Raw genomic sequence first — 15624 nt, 5'->3', positions numbered from 1 at the left:
GGATGAAGCCCCAAGTCCCTTCTCTCTCTCAAAGATCAACATAAACGCTGATGATGAGCATTAAATATACTTGTAGAACTAAGAATAAATAAAGACTAAAAGAGGAAAAGCAGAATATGTAATAACTGCGTGTTCTGACAATGTAGATATCATACATTTTTTTAAAAAAGAATAAGAACATAAGCAAAAAACAAAAGGTTTAATGTTTTCAGTAATCATATTAGTGATGATATCAATAATTCTGATACTGCTGTGTATGTAAATATGAGATAAAACAAAGGAGTTGTTTGAGAATATCAATTCTTGAGAATATCATCTCCTATGTTCTCAAGAACCAGTACACTCAACTGATTGCACCATCCAGGCACCCCAAAAACCTGCAGATATTAAAAAGAGTTTTTAAGGGGCACCTGAGTGGCTCAGGTGGTTAAGCATCCGACTCTTGGTTTTGGCTCAGGTCACATGATCACAGGGTTGTCGCATGGGGCTCCATGCTCAGCTGGGAGTCTGCCTGAGATTCTTTCTCTTCCCTCCCCTCTGCCCTTCTCCACACTCACTAAAATAAACTCTTTTAAAAGGTCCAAAAAATTTTTAATTGGCAAGGCTACACTATAGTATCTAGAAATATACATTTATGAAAAAAAACCCTCTTAAACACAAGGAAGCAATTACTATAGAAGTCAGAAGAATGGCTACTAACGGGAGTACAGAAGTAATTGTGACTCAGATGGAGCAACGGAGGGGCTCTGGCAGGGTGAGCATGGTTCTACACCCTGAGTGGTACCATTTTAACAGTTTATTAAGCTACACATTTGCTACATGTGTTCTTTTCTGTTTGACTTCATAATAAAAATTCATTTTACAATTAAAATTTTATTAAATGACAATAAAAACAAAAGTAATGAAAATACTAACCAAAAGAAAGCTGGTATAGCTCTGTACCCACACTTCTGGATTCAAATTGTGGATTCTGCTACACAGCCAGAAAAGTACTAATGATCTGTGCCTTGACCTCATTATCATGAGGATAGTAGAAGTACTTAGCTCATAGGGTTGTTACGGAGATTAGGAGTTAATATAGAAAGAAAATAGAACAGTGCCTGGCTCATAGCAGGAGAGAGTTGGCGATTACAGTTGGTGCCAGCTATGTAAGTCAATATAGTTATTTAATTTCTCTAGGCTTCAGTTTCTTTACCGGAGTTTAAAATATCTACCTGATAGGATTATCAGATCAGAAGGAAATACATATACCATATATCTATTACAGTATTCAGTAAATAATAAGTCTTTTCCATGGTCTCCCAACATCCAGAGAGTTATAGGCCACATTAGACATACCTCAGTCATAGCACATTCCTCTTGCACTTTTCACCTGGTCATTCAGGTTGATCTCAATGAAATGATCACCCAGTGAGTCTCACGTCCGAAACTGGATCTTCATCTAGATTTCAAAAAGAGAAAGAAAATTTTAAAATGTTCAACCTCCTACTAAGAATGGTCTTGTGTTATTCCCAGAGCAGGCATCTATGGTACCAATAACCATTAAACTGAAGTAGGAAACAACTAGAATAACCGCTGATGGACTTCCAAGGCTCATCGCCATGTGTCTTTTCCCTTCTCGTCTTTCCTCTCCCTGCTTTGTTAAGGTATTTAGCTGGGAGTCCAAATCTATCATCACCTATCATCAATCCTGACTTCTGGCTACAAAGGTAGGATATGCTTGTTTGCAAGGGTACTAAAATGAAGCACTCTCAGCCTGCAAAGGCAGGAAGAAAAACTATCTCAACTCCACCTACGACCAAGTCTTCCTTTTCAGAGGTCCATGCTGTGAAATTAATGTGCTGATAGTGTGCACCAGCCTTTCCCCCAACTATAAACTGTGACAGGACACGGACGGGGGAACTTGAGTCACAGGTAGAGACCAAATGCTTCCCAAGGCCAAAACAGAAGCTTTATCGGTTTAATCAGTGCCATAACACACCTAAAGCGAGATTATGAGAATAGGGGTTGCAGGATAAAAGTTCGTTTGTACATGGTATCAAAAGCCAGATACAGAGAAGCAAACCTGGCACTGTCCAGGTTTCCAAGAGTCCTCTGAGGGTAACTTACCCTTCATAGGTCTGAAGCCCCAGGAACAAGCACCATCCGATAAAATGTAATTATTTTTCACCACTTTTGGGGGGCAACGCTGGAAATAATAAACCATGGCCTAGGGGATCCCTGGTGGCTCAGCGGTTTGGCCCCTGCCTTCGGCCCAGGGTGTGATCCTGGAATCCCGGGATCAAGTCCCACATCGGGCTCCCTGCATGGAGCCTGCTTCTCCCTCTGCCTGTGTCTCTGCCTCTCTCTCACACATCTCTGTGTTTCTCATGAATGAATAAATAAAAATCTTAAAAAAAAAAAAAAACATGGCCTATAACAGATTTTTTTCTCCATCGAGTTACATCAAAATCTGTAATTAGCTATCTGAAAAGCATATATCTCACATTACTGCAATAAATGGAACATGCAATGCTTTCAAAGTCTCTGCTCTCTAATAAATAAATAACAAAAGTTCTACCCCAAAGACATGCCAGCATGCTGCTCGATTTTCTTAAGGGAAAGTGAACCTACAGCAAATAAGGAAATGGGAGTTAGGATTGGATGTCATTTCCACCAGATCCTTCTGCCCCAGGGGAGGGTACACAAAGGACCAGAACAGGCCTCTCCCCCTTTGAGGCAGAAGCTGTTGGACAAACCCCACCCCCCGCTTCCCACCTCCCAGTCAGCCCACCTGTTCCTCAAGCTGTGGCTGTGGGGAGGCCGGGGTCTACTTGACAATACAGAAAGCAAAAACAGACTCACGCAGAGGACTGGAATCAATAGGGGTGACACCTGCACAGTGTTTACTATCATTATGGTGAGAAAATAAGTGGTGGGAGAAACCCTTTCTGTGAGGTCTCTAGGTTCCCGATCTCAGCCTTGTGACATTTCCACCTCACCGATTTTCTTCACAGAATCGATTTAGAGGGACGCCTGGGCGGCTCAGCGGTTGAGCGACTGCCTTTGGCTCAGGGTGTGATTCCGGAGACCCGGGATCGAGTCCCGCATCGGGCTTCCTGCCTGGAGCCTGCTTCTCCCTCTGCCTGCCTGTGTGTGTGTCTCTCATGAATAAATAAAATCTTAAAAAAAAAAAAAAAAAAAAGAATCCATTTGGACTCCGCAGCAAGTCAGCGGTCCTCCGAACCTGGAATGAGCCTAATGAACCGTTGAAAAAGGCTACTCGTCTGCTCGCTCGCGTATCCATCCCCCTTTTTCACCCGAGTCTTCTCCGGCCAAGCAACCGTCTCAAACACCTTGACGCTCTGCAGACGGAGGAATCGCCTAGGACACAGCCGCCGGGGATCATTCTGAGCCTTTACACTTTAACCTTCTCGACCACCGCGTAAGGCGAGAATTACCAGCGGCAGGCCACCAAGGAAGAAACGGGGGCGCCGAGACGTGAAGGCCCGGGGAGCGAGCCAGGACTCGAACCAGGTTTGCCAGGGACACCGCGACCCTTACCCTGAGATTGTCTTAACTGGCCTCCTCGCCGGGCGCCCGGATAAGGGTCGGTCTGCCCGTCCCCGGGACCAGGCGAGGCCGCTGCCCAGGACAGCCCCACTCACCTTCCTCAGCCGCGGCCTCCCCTCAGCAGCGCGCCCGGCCCGGCCCCTCTCAGCCCCTCCTGGCCCCGCCTCCGCGACCGTTACGAGCCGTGGGAGTCTGGCCAATCCAGATGGAGCGCGGCGACAGGGCCCGCCTCCGAACGCGGGAGCGGCGAACTCCCGCCGCCGGGGGGCGGGGCGGGGGCGGGGCCTAGAGCGGCTCCGCCCCCGGTTGGCTCCGCTCCTGGGGGCGGGGCTTACACGCGCGTAGACGGGAGCGCGCGGCGCGGCGCTTAGGTCTGCGCCTGCGCGCTGCCGTTTGCACGTGCTACAAGCCCGCGCCTTCTGGTTGCTGTCCGCAGCCACCTGGGAACTCCTTTGCCTGGAAGTCCGCAGCAAGTTTTTTTTTTTTTTTTCAATGACAACAGGTTTATTGGTTATTGTACACAAATGAATGTGAGCAACTTGCAAGTATTCCTTATAAAAAGGGCTCAGTGGGGATCCCTGGGTGGTGCAGCGGTTTGGCGCCTGCCTTTGGCCCAGGGCGCGATCCTGGAGACCCAGGATCGAATCCCACGTCGGGCTCCTGGTGCATGGAGCCTGCTTCTCCCTCTGCCTATGTCTCTGCCTCTCTCTCTCTCTGTGACTATCATAAATAATAAATAGAAAAAAAAAAAAGAAAGAAAGAAAATAATTTAAAAAAAAAAAAAAAAAAGGGCTCAGTGCCTTCCTTCACTTAAGAAAGTATACCAAACTGGGGCACCTGGCTGGCTTCATCAGTAGAGAATGCAACTCTTGAGGGTTTTAAGTTCAATCCCCACACTGGGTGTGGAACCTAGATAAAAAAAAAAAAAAAAAAAAAAAAAAAAAAGTATACCAACTCCAGGAAGATAAAGGGGAATCAAACTTCAAGTATGTGAGGCCATTGGTGCAAGTGAGGCGCGGGCAATGTGGCCACCGTACACTGCCTTCCAGGCACACACTCAAGCCGCGACTGTGAGCCCTTGCTACCAGGCTTAGTCAGCCTGTTCTCTAGGTTCCAGACCCGGCTGAGCACGCAGCACCCGGCATCTGCAGGACCCCAGCCTTTTGTTTGTTGGTGACATTTTACCCTTCCGCTCAGCATTTTCAAATCTCCACGAAGTTCCAGGCTCCATTGGAGGCTCCAGAAATTCAGAGGTGGCTGGCTGGAGACGCTCAAAGTCTAATTAGGGAGATGAGTATATGCTCTGAAATTAAGATACAGTGTGATAGGCATAATCAGAGAAGTTTGCACGGGGCGCAGGAGGGAAAGAGAAGAATTACCTAACTGGATCACTTTCGTTTTCCTAGACCCGTTAAGTCTCGTCCCTGGCTGCGTAGTAGAATCACCACGGGAGTTGTGAAAACTTGGTGCTCAGTACCCCGACTACTGAAATCAGAAGCGCCAGGGTAGGACTCAGGTGTCAACAGTTTGTTAATAATATCTCTCCTCCCCTCCGTCCCCTACCTCTCCCAGGTGATTCCAAGGTGCAGCCAAGCTTAAGAACTAGAGGAAGTAAACCTAGAGGAATACTTGAATGATTCTGAATGGTAGGAATTCCCCAGCGATATAGAGAGGAAAGATATTTAGAGAAAACGTCATGTGCAAATTAAGTAATTTCAAAGCACACTTTTATAATGCCTACATTACAAGTGCTCAGTAAACATTATTATTATTTTGTGTCATTAAACCTGGGCCCCTTTGGTAGAGCTCATATCTGCCCTTCCCTAACACCTAACTCCCAAAACCGTTACAAATTTAAAGGTTTTTGCTGTGGGCATCCTGATGAAACTGAGTAATATGTTGCATCCCTAGAAAGGCAGACTAGGAAGGCCTTAGGTATGTGCTAAGCAGCTGGGACTTTATCCAGGGGGTGTTGGGAAACCATAGACAAGTTTTCAAACGAGGTAATAAAATAGAAAGGTTTTTCTATTTGGGTGTCTTCAAGCCTAATTTTCATGCATCTTGAAAATATAGATAAAAACTATAATAAAAAAATAGTAATAAAAAATAAAAATAAAAATAAAATAAAAACTATAAAAACAGCTCTACCTTGTACAAATACAATCACTGTTTTTTTTCCCCACAAAAAGAAATCACCTCAATATTTATTTCTAAGCTTAATAAATTCAGGACCTACAAATAGGGTCCCTGCCCATCATTCTCAAAAACTCATAGAGGGTTAAGCGATCCAAAAATTCCTAGCAGAACATATAACTTCGCTCACACTTAAAGGGAAGGCCTGGACTATCAGCCCACTATCGTCGTTGCATCTTGCAGCCACATGGTGTCGCTGTTTGATGACCTGTATTTTCCAGGTCTGTGGCGGAGCAGGTCCCACGCATCAGGGCATCAATCATGATGTGTCTCGCAAGAAGTCTCAGGGTTCTAGCTTTTAGAGTACAATATTTTCCGACCTATATTCGGCCTTCTTCCAGGCCTTCTTGCAGTGAGGGGCACTGTGAGTTTGCCCCATGCAAACATGTTCTCAACTCTGCTCCCAATTCTTTCCTTACCTGGCTCTTCACACTAGCAGTGGTTAGTAGTTAAATAGAGTTTCACTTTTTTTAAAGATTTTTTTTAGTTATTTATTCATGAGAGACACAGAGAGAGAGAGGCAGAGACACAGGCAGAGGGAGAAGCAGGCTCCACGCAGGAAGCCTGACGTGGGACTCGATCTGAAGACTCCAGGATCACACCCTGGGCTAAAGGTGGTGATAAACCTCTGAGCCATCCCAGCAGCCCCAGATTTTCATTTTCAATCTTCGAAACACAGAGTCCAGCTGCTTGCCTTTTCCAAGACAATAGTATAACTTGCCCACTCTTCTAACTGTAGCTGCCCTAATTGAGCCAGGAGGTCAAATAACACGGGTCAGTCAGGATCATTTTGGCTGCAGATAATAGAAAACCTGATTCAAACGGTCTTCTTAAGCAATAAGGAAGTTTATCTCACATAACAGAAACTCCACAAGCAAAACAGACGTTAAGGTTGGTGAACACAATGGTTCAACAAGTTATTGAGGACCCAGTTGCTATTAGTCTCTCTGCTGTCCTGTAAACATGGGAGGTTCAACACTAAAGTGATTTTTTAGAGTGTGTGGGTAGTTTAGTTGGTTAATCATCTGCCTTCACCTCAGGTCATGATCCCGGGGTCCTGGGATGGAGCCCCACATCAGGCTCCCTGCTCAGCGGGGAGCCTGCTTCTCCCTCTCCTTCCTGCTTCTGCTCTCTCTCATTATCTCTGTCTCTCTCTCTCTCAAATAAATAAAATCTTTAGAAAAAAATAAAGTGATTTTCCAGATGTCTACCAGGAACAATCAGGACCACATACTTTCTTTTCCATCTAAAATCTTTCCTTTTAGAAAAGGGAAATTTTCTTTTTTTTTTTTTTTTTTTTTTTGAGCCAATTAGGTCACACGGGCACATATTCTGTCTCCCAATCAGTAACTGCCTAGCAAATGTGAAGAAGACTTAGCTTGGATTCCAGGAGGAAAAAGGGGTTACCATAACTGCAATAGGCAATGGGGCAGGTGCTCCTTGAGTCACATAAGTTGCAAGGTGAAGGTATGGCTACTTGAGTAAAACTGGAGTCCTGTAAGGACCAAGAGGACAATGGATGCTAGATGTATGATCACCAGTATTCTTTACAGTTTTCAAACACAAGGCTGATTACGCTCTATTTCCTCATCATCACTCCTGGATTTTGTGTGTCAAGTGGAGGAAGTTCTATAGCATTGTCCTTCAAAGGAATTTCCCTGTATAAACCATCAAAGCCTTGTCAACACTTTAAGATTTAATTTTTAAGTAATCTCTACACTCAACATGGGGCTCAAATTCACAACCTCAAGATGAAGAGCTGCATGATCCACCGACCGAGCCAGCCACACACCCTGATCTCAAGTTTTCTTTGTGTCTTCAATAATCCACCAGGATGCTAATGGTTCTAAACACTCACTTAACATTCACTTACAAAAATGTATTAAGCACCTGTTATATACCAGGGATTAAACTAGATGCTGTATTTATAGGGGTGAGTAAACCAGATGTGTTTCTTGCCCTCATGGTGCTTACAGACTAGTTGGGAAGAGAAATATTAAAAAATCCCACACATAAGCATTAATTATGATAAGTGCTATGAAGAGAAGGAAGAGAACAAAGATATGTGGAGGAGCCTCTCTAAGGAAGTGACATTTAAGCTGAGATCCAAAGCCTGTCTTCATTTCAGTTTACTGCTTTCCCCTGTGCTTTGTCTTCCTAGTATAAATTATAGGCTTCATTAGCAATTAAAACAGATCTTTTCATTTCTAAACTTCTAAACTGATTCTCAAATTTTCTCCAAGGCATAGACGTATCAAATTTCTCCCCATAACAAGGAGTATGCCAAATATGAATGGCATTTGGTGAAGTCTTGAAAAGTCTCCAATTCACAAGTCTTTTGGATTTAGAGTTTTTAATTAATCCTTAATTATACTAATACATTTGTTCCTGCCTCTTCTATGAGAACTTGAACTATGGGGACATGGATCTTACCTTACTTTTTTCAGGACCTATATTGTCCCTGACACATAGCAGGTGCTCAATATAGTGTGGAGTGGCACTGCTAAATTTGAGTCATATTTTGACAGGGGCATTCACCTTTAGTAGCCATCTGCCAGTATGAAAGACCACAAGTAAATAGCTCAAACAGATTAATAACAAATGCTCAAGAATCAGTACAGATTGGGGCACCTGGGTGGCTCAGTGGTTGAGCATCTGTCTTTGGCTCAGGTAGTGATCCTGGGGTCCTGGGATCAAGTCCTGTATCAGGCTCCTTGCAGGGAGCCTGTCTCTCTTTTTGTCTCATGAATAAATAAATAAAATATTTTTTAAAAAGAATCAATACAGATTAACAATAGTTATATTAGTTGAACCTTTAAAATGTGTCAAGCTCTGGGTTACACACTTATGTTTTCTAACTTCTTGACTCTTCACAATAACCTTGACATGAGTACTCTTATTATCTTCATTCTACAAATGATCAAATTAGAAAATAGAAGTTAGGGACGCCTGGGTGGCTTAGTCGTTGAGCATGCAATGCCCTGCCTTCAGCTCAGGGTGTGGTCCCAGAGTCTAGGGATTAAGTCCTGCTTTGGGCTCCCTCTGGGAAGCCTGCTTCTCCCTCTGCCTATGTCTCTGTCTCTCTCTAGGTCTCTCATGAATGAATGAATGAATGAATGAATGAATAAATAGTTTAAAAAAATGGACACCTAGGTGGCTCAGTCAGTCAAGGTCTACCTTTGGCTCTTTCATGATCTTAGGGTCCTGGAATAGAGCCCCATGGAGGCTCTCCACTCAGCAGGGAGTCTGCTTCTCCTCCTTCTCCCTCTCCCTATATGCTCTCACTCTCTCTCTCAAAAATAAATTAAAAATCTTTAAAAAAAAAAAAAAAAGACTTGTTAAGATCACACAGCTAGTATGTAGCAGAGCCAGGATATGAAATCAGCACTCAGGCTTGAAAACCTATTTCATTAATCGCTTGACCATATCACTTCTCCTGATGGGCATCTGCTCTACCATAAGATTGGTGTATGCACTTATTCCAATTTGCATATATTTCATCTGTCTATTCGTCATCTACTGATGCATAGCAAACTATCCCTAAACATAGCCACTTAAAACAAACATTTAATATCTTGACAAACATTTAATATCTTGTCTATGGGTCAGGAATACAGGAGTGGCTTAGCTGGATGGTCTAGACAGAATCTTTCATGAGGCTGCCATCAGCTTGTTGCCCACGGTTAATCTAATGGATTTACTTCTAAACTCACTCATGTGGTTATTGGCAGGGCTCAGTTTGTTCCTTAGCAAGCAGGCCTCTCCACAGGCTACCTGAGTATCCCCACAACATGACAGCTTCCCAAAAGGGAGTGATCCAAGAGAATGTGTGAGTACCTAAGACAGAAACAAAGTTTTTTTTTTTTTTTAAGATTTTATTTATTTATTTGAGAGAGAGTAAGAGAGACTTCATGAGCAGGGGGAGAGGGAGAGGGAAAGAGAGAGGGAGACTCCTCTCTGAGCAGGGAGCCCAACATGGGGCTCAATCCCAGGACCCTGAGATCATGACCTGAGCTGAAGGCAGATGCTTAATGAACTGAACCATTCAGGCACCCCCAGAAGTCTTATTTATAACCTAATCCAGGCAGTCACATATCATCACTTCTGCTCTATGCTATTAACCACACAGACCAACTATGGTAAAATGCAATAGAGGACTACAAAAGGATATGAATACCAGGAAGTGGGGTCCTTGGGAGCCATTCTGGAGGCAACTTGTCACAAACTATTTGCTCATTTCTTGTGAATGCCTCCTCCACTAGGATGTAAATTTCACAAGGGGGAAAACCGTCAGTGCTGTTCATTGTTATATTCTCCCCACAGCGCTTGCCACAGGACAGACTGTCAACGAATACTGAATAAATGTAATGATGATGATGATTCAAATTCCAAGGAATGAGCTCCCTACAACAATCCTGTTTTACTCTCACACAGATTTCCAGTTGCCATTCAAATAATTATTTACCTATTTATTTAAGATTTTTATTTATTTTATCTTATTTTAAAGATTTTATTGATTTATTCATGAGAGACACAGAAAGAGAGAGAGACACAGAGACACAGGCAGAGGAAGAAGCAGGCTCAACATGGGGAGCCCGACGTGGGACTCGATTCCAGGACCCCAGGACCACGCCCTGGGCCAAAGGCAGGTGCTAAACCACTGAGCCACCCAGGGATCCCCCTTAAGATTTTATTTTTAAGTAATCTCTACACCCAACATGAGGCTAAAACTCAAACCCCTGAGATCAAAAGTTGCATGCTCCACCAATTGAGTGAGACAGGTATGTCTCAACTACCTTTTTGTTTCATTTTTTAAAAATATTTTATTTATTTATTAGAGAGAGAGAAAGAAAGAGAACGAATGCATGCGTGCACAAGCAGGGGCAACGGCAGAGGGAGAGGGAGAAGCAGGTTCCCCACGGAGCAGGAAGCCTGATGCAGGGCTCAATGGAGGGCTTGATCCCAGGACCCCGGGATCATGATGTGATCCCAAGGCAGATGATTAACTAACTGAGACACCCAGGTGTCCCTCAAACAATTTTTTAAAGCAGGACTCTATCATGCCGAAGAACATTTACTCATTTACATCTTTTTTTTTTTTGCTTTAAAACAAAACATAATTTTTATTTTAGTGCTGGTTTTCCAGGAAGCAAAATCTCAAAGGAGATTAAAAAAAATTTTTGAGCCAAACCCAAAGCTACGAGGGGTACAAATTTAGAGAAGGGTGTTACCTGTAAGTAAATGCTTACTCAGCCCAATCAGGAGTGCTGGCAGAGCCAGGAGCAGGTTGAGAGAACTGAGTCCAAGATTCTTGCATTCAATAGGATTCTGGAAGCATGTTAAAGTGGTTCCAGGTCAATGACTCTCCCTAGCTCCGAGATACAATTATCTCAAAATAAAATTTTAAAAAAATCACCAATAGGGGCAGCCCGGGTGGCTCAGCGGTTTAGTGCTGCCTTCAGCCCAAGGTGTGATCCTGGAGACCCCGGATGGAGTTCCACATCAGGCTCCCTGCATGGAGCCTGCTTCTCCCTCTGCTTGTGTCTCTGCCTCTCTCTCTCTCTCTCTCTCTCTCTCTCTCTCTCTCTCTCTCACTGTGTGTCTCGTGAATAAATAAATAAAATCTTAAAAAAAAAAATCACCAACAGACCAGGGCACCTGGATAGGTCAGTCAGTTAAGCAGCTGGCTCTTGATTTCAGCTCAGGTCATGATTTTGGGGTCCTGGGATTGATCCCCACATGGGGCTCCATGCTCAGTGGGGAGTCTGCTTTAGGATTCTCTCTCCCTCTCCCTATGTCACTCCCCCCACTCATGTTCTTTCTCTTTCTCTAAAATAAGTCAATCTTTTTTAAAAAATCACCATAGACCTACATTAAAAGAAGTTCTAAGTATGTACTTGAGAAAGAAAAGTGATCAAAGAAGGCAAGTCTGAGATGCAACGATTGTTGAGAAAAAAATGATAACCATGTAGATAAGTCTACACAATCATTGTATAATTCAGTATAATGATCATGAAGGCAAATGTGTGTGCTTAAAAAAAGGACAGACTCAAATAAAACTTGATTGCAAGGTGAAAGGGGAGTCAATGACTTCCAAACCAGTAGAAAGAATAAGTGAAATACAAGAACAAAAATTCAGGCTACTTTTAAGAATGGAAGAAAGGAGAACAAAAAGCAGAGCAAAGGTGGGACAGATAGAAAGCAAAGGTAAAACAGTAGAGACAAGCTAAATACACTACCAATAATAAATTGACAGTTTATAATTCAAAGTGCGATAGTTCAAAACTCCTTTCTTATTATTTTTTAAATGATTTTATATTCCCTCTACCCATTTCTCCCCCTCAACCTCTAATGACCACCGATCTGTTCACTGAGTTTGTTTTTGGTTTTGTTTTTGGATTCCCGGCCTGTAAGAGCCATATACAATATTTGTCATTCTCTATCTGACTTATTTCACTTAGAATAGTGTCCTTCAGGTCCATCCATGTTGTCACAAATGGCAGAATTTCCTTCTTTTTTATGGCCAAATAATAGTATTCGTGTGTGTGTGTGTGTGTGTGTGTGAGAGAGAGAAAGAGAGAGAGAGAGAGAGAGAGAGAGAGAGAGAGAGAGAAATATCCAGAAGTGGAATTGCTGGATCATATGGTGGTGCTATTTTTATTTTTTTTAGAGGGATAGGTAGGGGGAGAGAGAAAGAATCTTAAGCAGGTTCCACATCCAGCTCAGAGCCCAACTCAAGGCTCTATCTCACAATCCTGATATCATAACCTGAGTCGAAATCAGGAGTCGGACACTTAACCAACTGAATCACCCAGGCACCCCTATTTTTATTTTTGAGGAACTTCCACACTATTTCCCACAGTAGCTGCACCAAATTATATCCTACCAACAGTGCATAAGTGTTCCATTTTTTCCTTACCCTTGCCAACACTTGTTATTTCTTAGCGATAATAGCCATTCTAACAGGCTTGAGTTATTCATATATATACTTTCTACATAACTATAGAACATGGACTCAGAAGGAAGCACCAAATTCATGTTCATATTGGCTTGGGGTAAGAGAAGCTAGTAATGGTGTTGGATTTGCAAATCTAATAGGGTTTTATCTGCAATGTTTTTTTCCATTGAAAATTTTCAATGAGCCAGTATTTAATGATGGTCAGTCAATTCTAAGTCACAGGAATATGGTTATTATCTTCTATACTTTCCTATGCTTTTTACATTTCTCTAAATAAACATGATACAAACTTTTCCCAATTTTTACCAAATCTTAACCAATTGGAACATGTGTCTGTACTGCCTTCCTTTGGCTCTTTGCTCTAATTAAGGGTGTATCTACAAACCCCACTCTCCACATGACTCAAACCAAAGCTGATATTCTCCTGATATTGTCAAGCTTTTCTTGTTTCAAGTTCTACAAAATCACCTTATTTCACTCCTCCACTTTCTGTCTTTGTGTAGGTAGAGCCACAGCCACCTTGGGCTGAGGGGGAAGATGCCTAAGGAGCAGCAGCCCGGTGAGCAGCGGGAGACTGTGGGTACTGGCATTGGTTCTGACACACAATCCTCGGAGGCCATAATTCTGGGCCCTGGGCTTCTTTCTAAAGCACCAGTGCCTCTCCCTTTAAACATACCGCTGGTAGTCAAGCTGGACCAATACTGGAAGGGCATGTGGAAAATTTTAGTCTTGTTCGTATCAGACTAAGTAACTTTTCCCTTTTATTTTGATCTCCATTCATGTTGTTTAAAAAGTAAGTTCAGAAAACCAGTCAATGGGCAGCCTGGGTGGCGTAGCAGTTTGGCGCCGCCTGCAGCCTGGGGTGTGATCCTGGAGACCCGGGATCGAGTCCCACGTCGGGCTCCCTGCATGGAGCCTGCTTCTCCCTCTGCCTGTGTCTCTGCCTCTCTCTCTGTGTCTATGAATAAATAAATAAAATCTTTAAGAAAAAAAAAGAAAACCAGTCAATGCATTAACAATTCCCTTTTCAAAAGGAGGCCAAATGAAAGCACAGAGAATGGTGAATGAAAACATTTTTAGCTGCTCTCTTAAAATATATCACTGATGGCCTAGCTGGCTTAGTCGGTAGAGTATGTGACTCTTGATCTCAGCGCTGGAAGTTTGAGCCCCACATTGGGCATAGAGATTATTTAAAAATAAAATCTTAAAAAGTTAGTCAATCAATCACTGATGCCAATGGGCAAATTGGTGAGAGATAGTTTGAGGTAAGAACAGATCTAGGTACTTCCTGGGAAACAAGGAAATAATCTGAGTGTGAGGATACAGTCAAAAGCATGGGGCACCTTGCTGGCTCTGTCAGTAGAACATGTAACTCTTGATCTCTTGGTTGTGAGTTTGAGCCCCATGTGGGGCATAGAGATTACTTTGAGAATAAAAAAAAAAAAAAAAAAAAGTCAAGTCAAAAGCAGGATTTGCTTGAATGAATACATTTTATACTTAAGTTCAATACCTTTCATGGTATTTTCTTGAGACTTAGTGTCCATAACAATTCTGTCTGATAACAAGTAACTATCGCTACCTTCAGTGTCCTGGGCCCTGGGAATGAGTAGGTGGAAAATGTAGTAAAAAAATGGCATGTTCCTGGCATCTCAGAAATTATACCAGGTATCTCAGAAATTCCAAGTATTATACTCAAAGAGAAAATAGTGGCATAGTATAAGCCAGTTGAGGAATCAGATTGCACTGCCTATTTGTGGTGCAGATTTGAATGCACCTCTTGAATGTACTCTGTGGGCCCTGGGCAGAGGAGCTTCCCAGGCCTCTAAGGAAAGGCTTAGAGTTTTTTTCAAGCACAATTAACACTTTTGTAATAATAGGCCCCGTTAACATGAACTTTTTGAATCCCACAGGCCTGGCTCCATATGCTGGCCCTGCAATTTGCAATTTCCTTTTAAATTCATGAGAGAGAGGCAAAGACATAGGCAGAGGGGGAAGCAGGCTCTCTGAGGGGAACCCAATGCAGGACTTGATCCCAGGACCCCAGGATCACACTCTGAGCTGAAGGCAGATGCTCAACCACTGAGCCACCCAGGCATCACTGGCCCTGCAACTTCTGAAGGCTTTGGGTCCCTCTGTAATATAAATACTGGGCTGTTGTGAAAAGTACAGGCAATAATATATAAGGACATAGCAAGCATCCAATAAATTACACCTTATTGGTCTTATAAAGGATACCCAGATTTCTAAGTTTTTACAAGAAAATATGATCCTTCATTAGTATCCCCAACCAGGGTTTCCTGGTCCTAGCCCAACAACTAAGGATTGTTTTTTAGAAGAACTAAGGACTAGGAAAAAGGAATTAGGGACATGTCTTCAACTAGCCTGGTCCCATCGCTAGAAATTCCCACTTTGAAGCCTTTTACCTTCCCCCCTGCAAGTCATTCTTTCAATAATTATTTATTGAAAACTCTCTGTTAAGACACCCGTTTAGAAGAAAATACAAATATGAAAAGTCTTTGTCTTGGAGGAGCTTTCAGTACAGGGTAGCAAACAAGAAATCAGTCAGTGCTCACTAAACATAATCCTTAGAACATAATTTGCTTAAGAATTCAGTCATCATTGGGGTGCCTGGGTGGCTCAGTGGTTGAGCATCCGGCTTTGGCTCAGGTGGTAATCTCAGAATTTCCCAACCAAGTCCCACACCGGGCTCCCTGCAGGGTGCCTGTTTCTCCCTGTGCCTATGTTTCTGCCTCTGTGTCTCTCATGAAAAAAATAAATAAAATCCTAAGAAAAAAAAAAGAGAATTCAGTCATTATTTTATAGACTGATTAACCTAATTAATAGATTGTCCCTTCTAGTCTCTATCCCCCTTCTCTCACATACTTGTTCAGCATCTAGAAACCGCCTTGACTCTAGCAACC

The 15624-nt window shown here is 42.9% G+C and overlaps 1 protein-coding gene across 10 annotated transcripts in view; it reads right to left on the bottom strand.

Annotated features, from left to right (window-relative positions):
* CEP70 (centrosomal protein 70) overlaps nt 1-3795 on the bottom strand; it is a 119850-nt gene extending 116055 nt beyond the window's left edge. For 9 of the 10 annotated variants that reach the window (XR_012014878.1, XR_012014877.1, XR_012014879.1 and 6 more), the window contains exons 1-2: nt 3648-3795; nt 1339-1441 (exon numbers count right to left, since the gene is read on the bottom strand). The gene's annotated coding sequence lies outside the window, so the exon portion shown is untranslated. Of the gene's footprint in view, nt 1-1338; nt 1442-3543; nt 3616-3647 lie in introns of those variants that run through there. The other variant, XM_072792552.1, reaches the window with a different exon arrangement.
* Between the last annotated feature and the right edge of the window lie 11829 nt (nt 3796-15624).

The sequence above is a fragment of the Canis lupus genome, chromosome 22, assembly GCF_048164855.1.
Source record: "Canis lupus baileyi chromosome 22, mCanLup2.hap1, whole genome shotgun sequence".
Lineage (NCBI taxonomy): Eukaryota > Metazoa > Chordata > Mammalia > Carnivora > Canidae > Canis > Canis lupus.
This window is presented reverse-complemented; position numbering and strand designations above follow the sequence as displayed.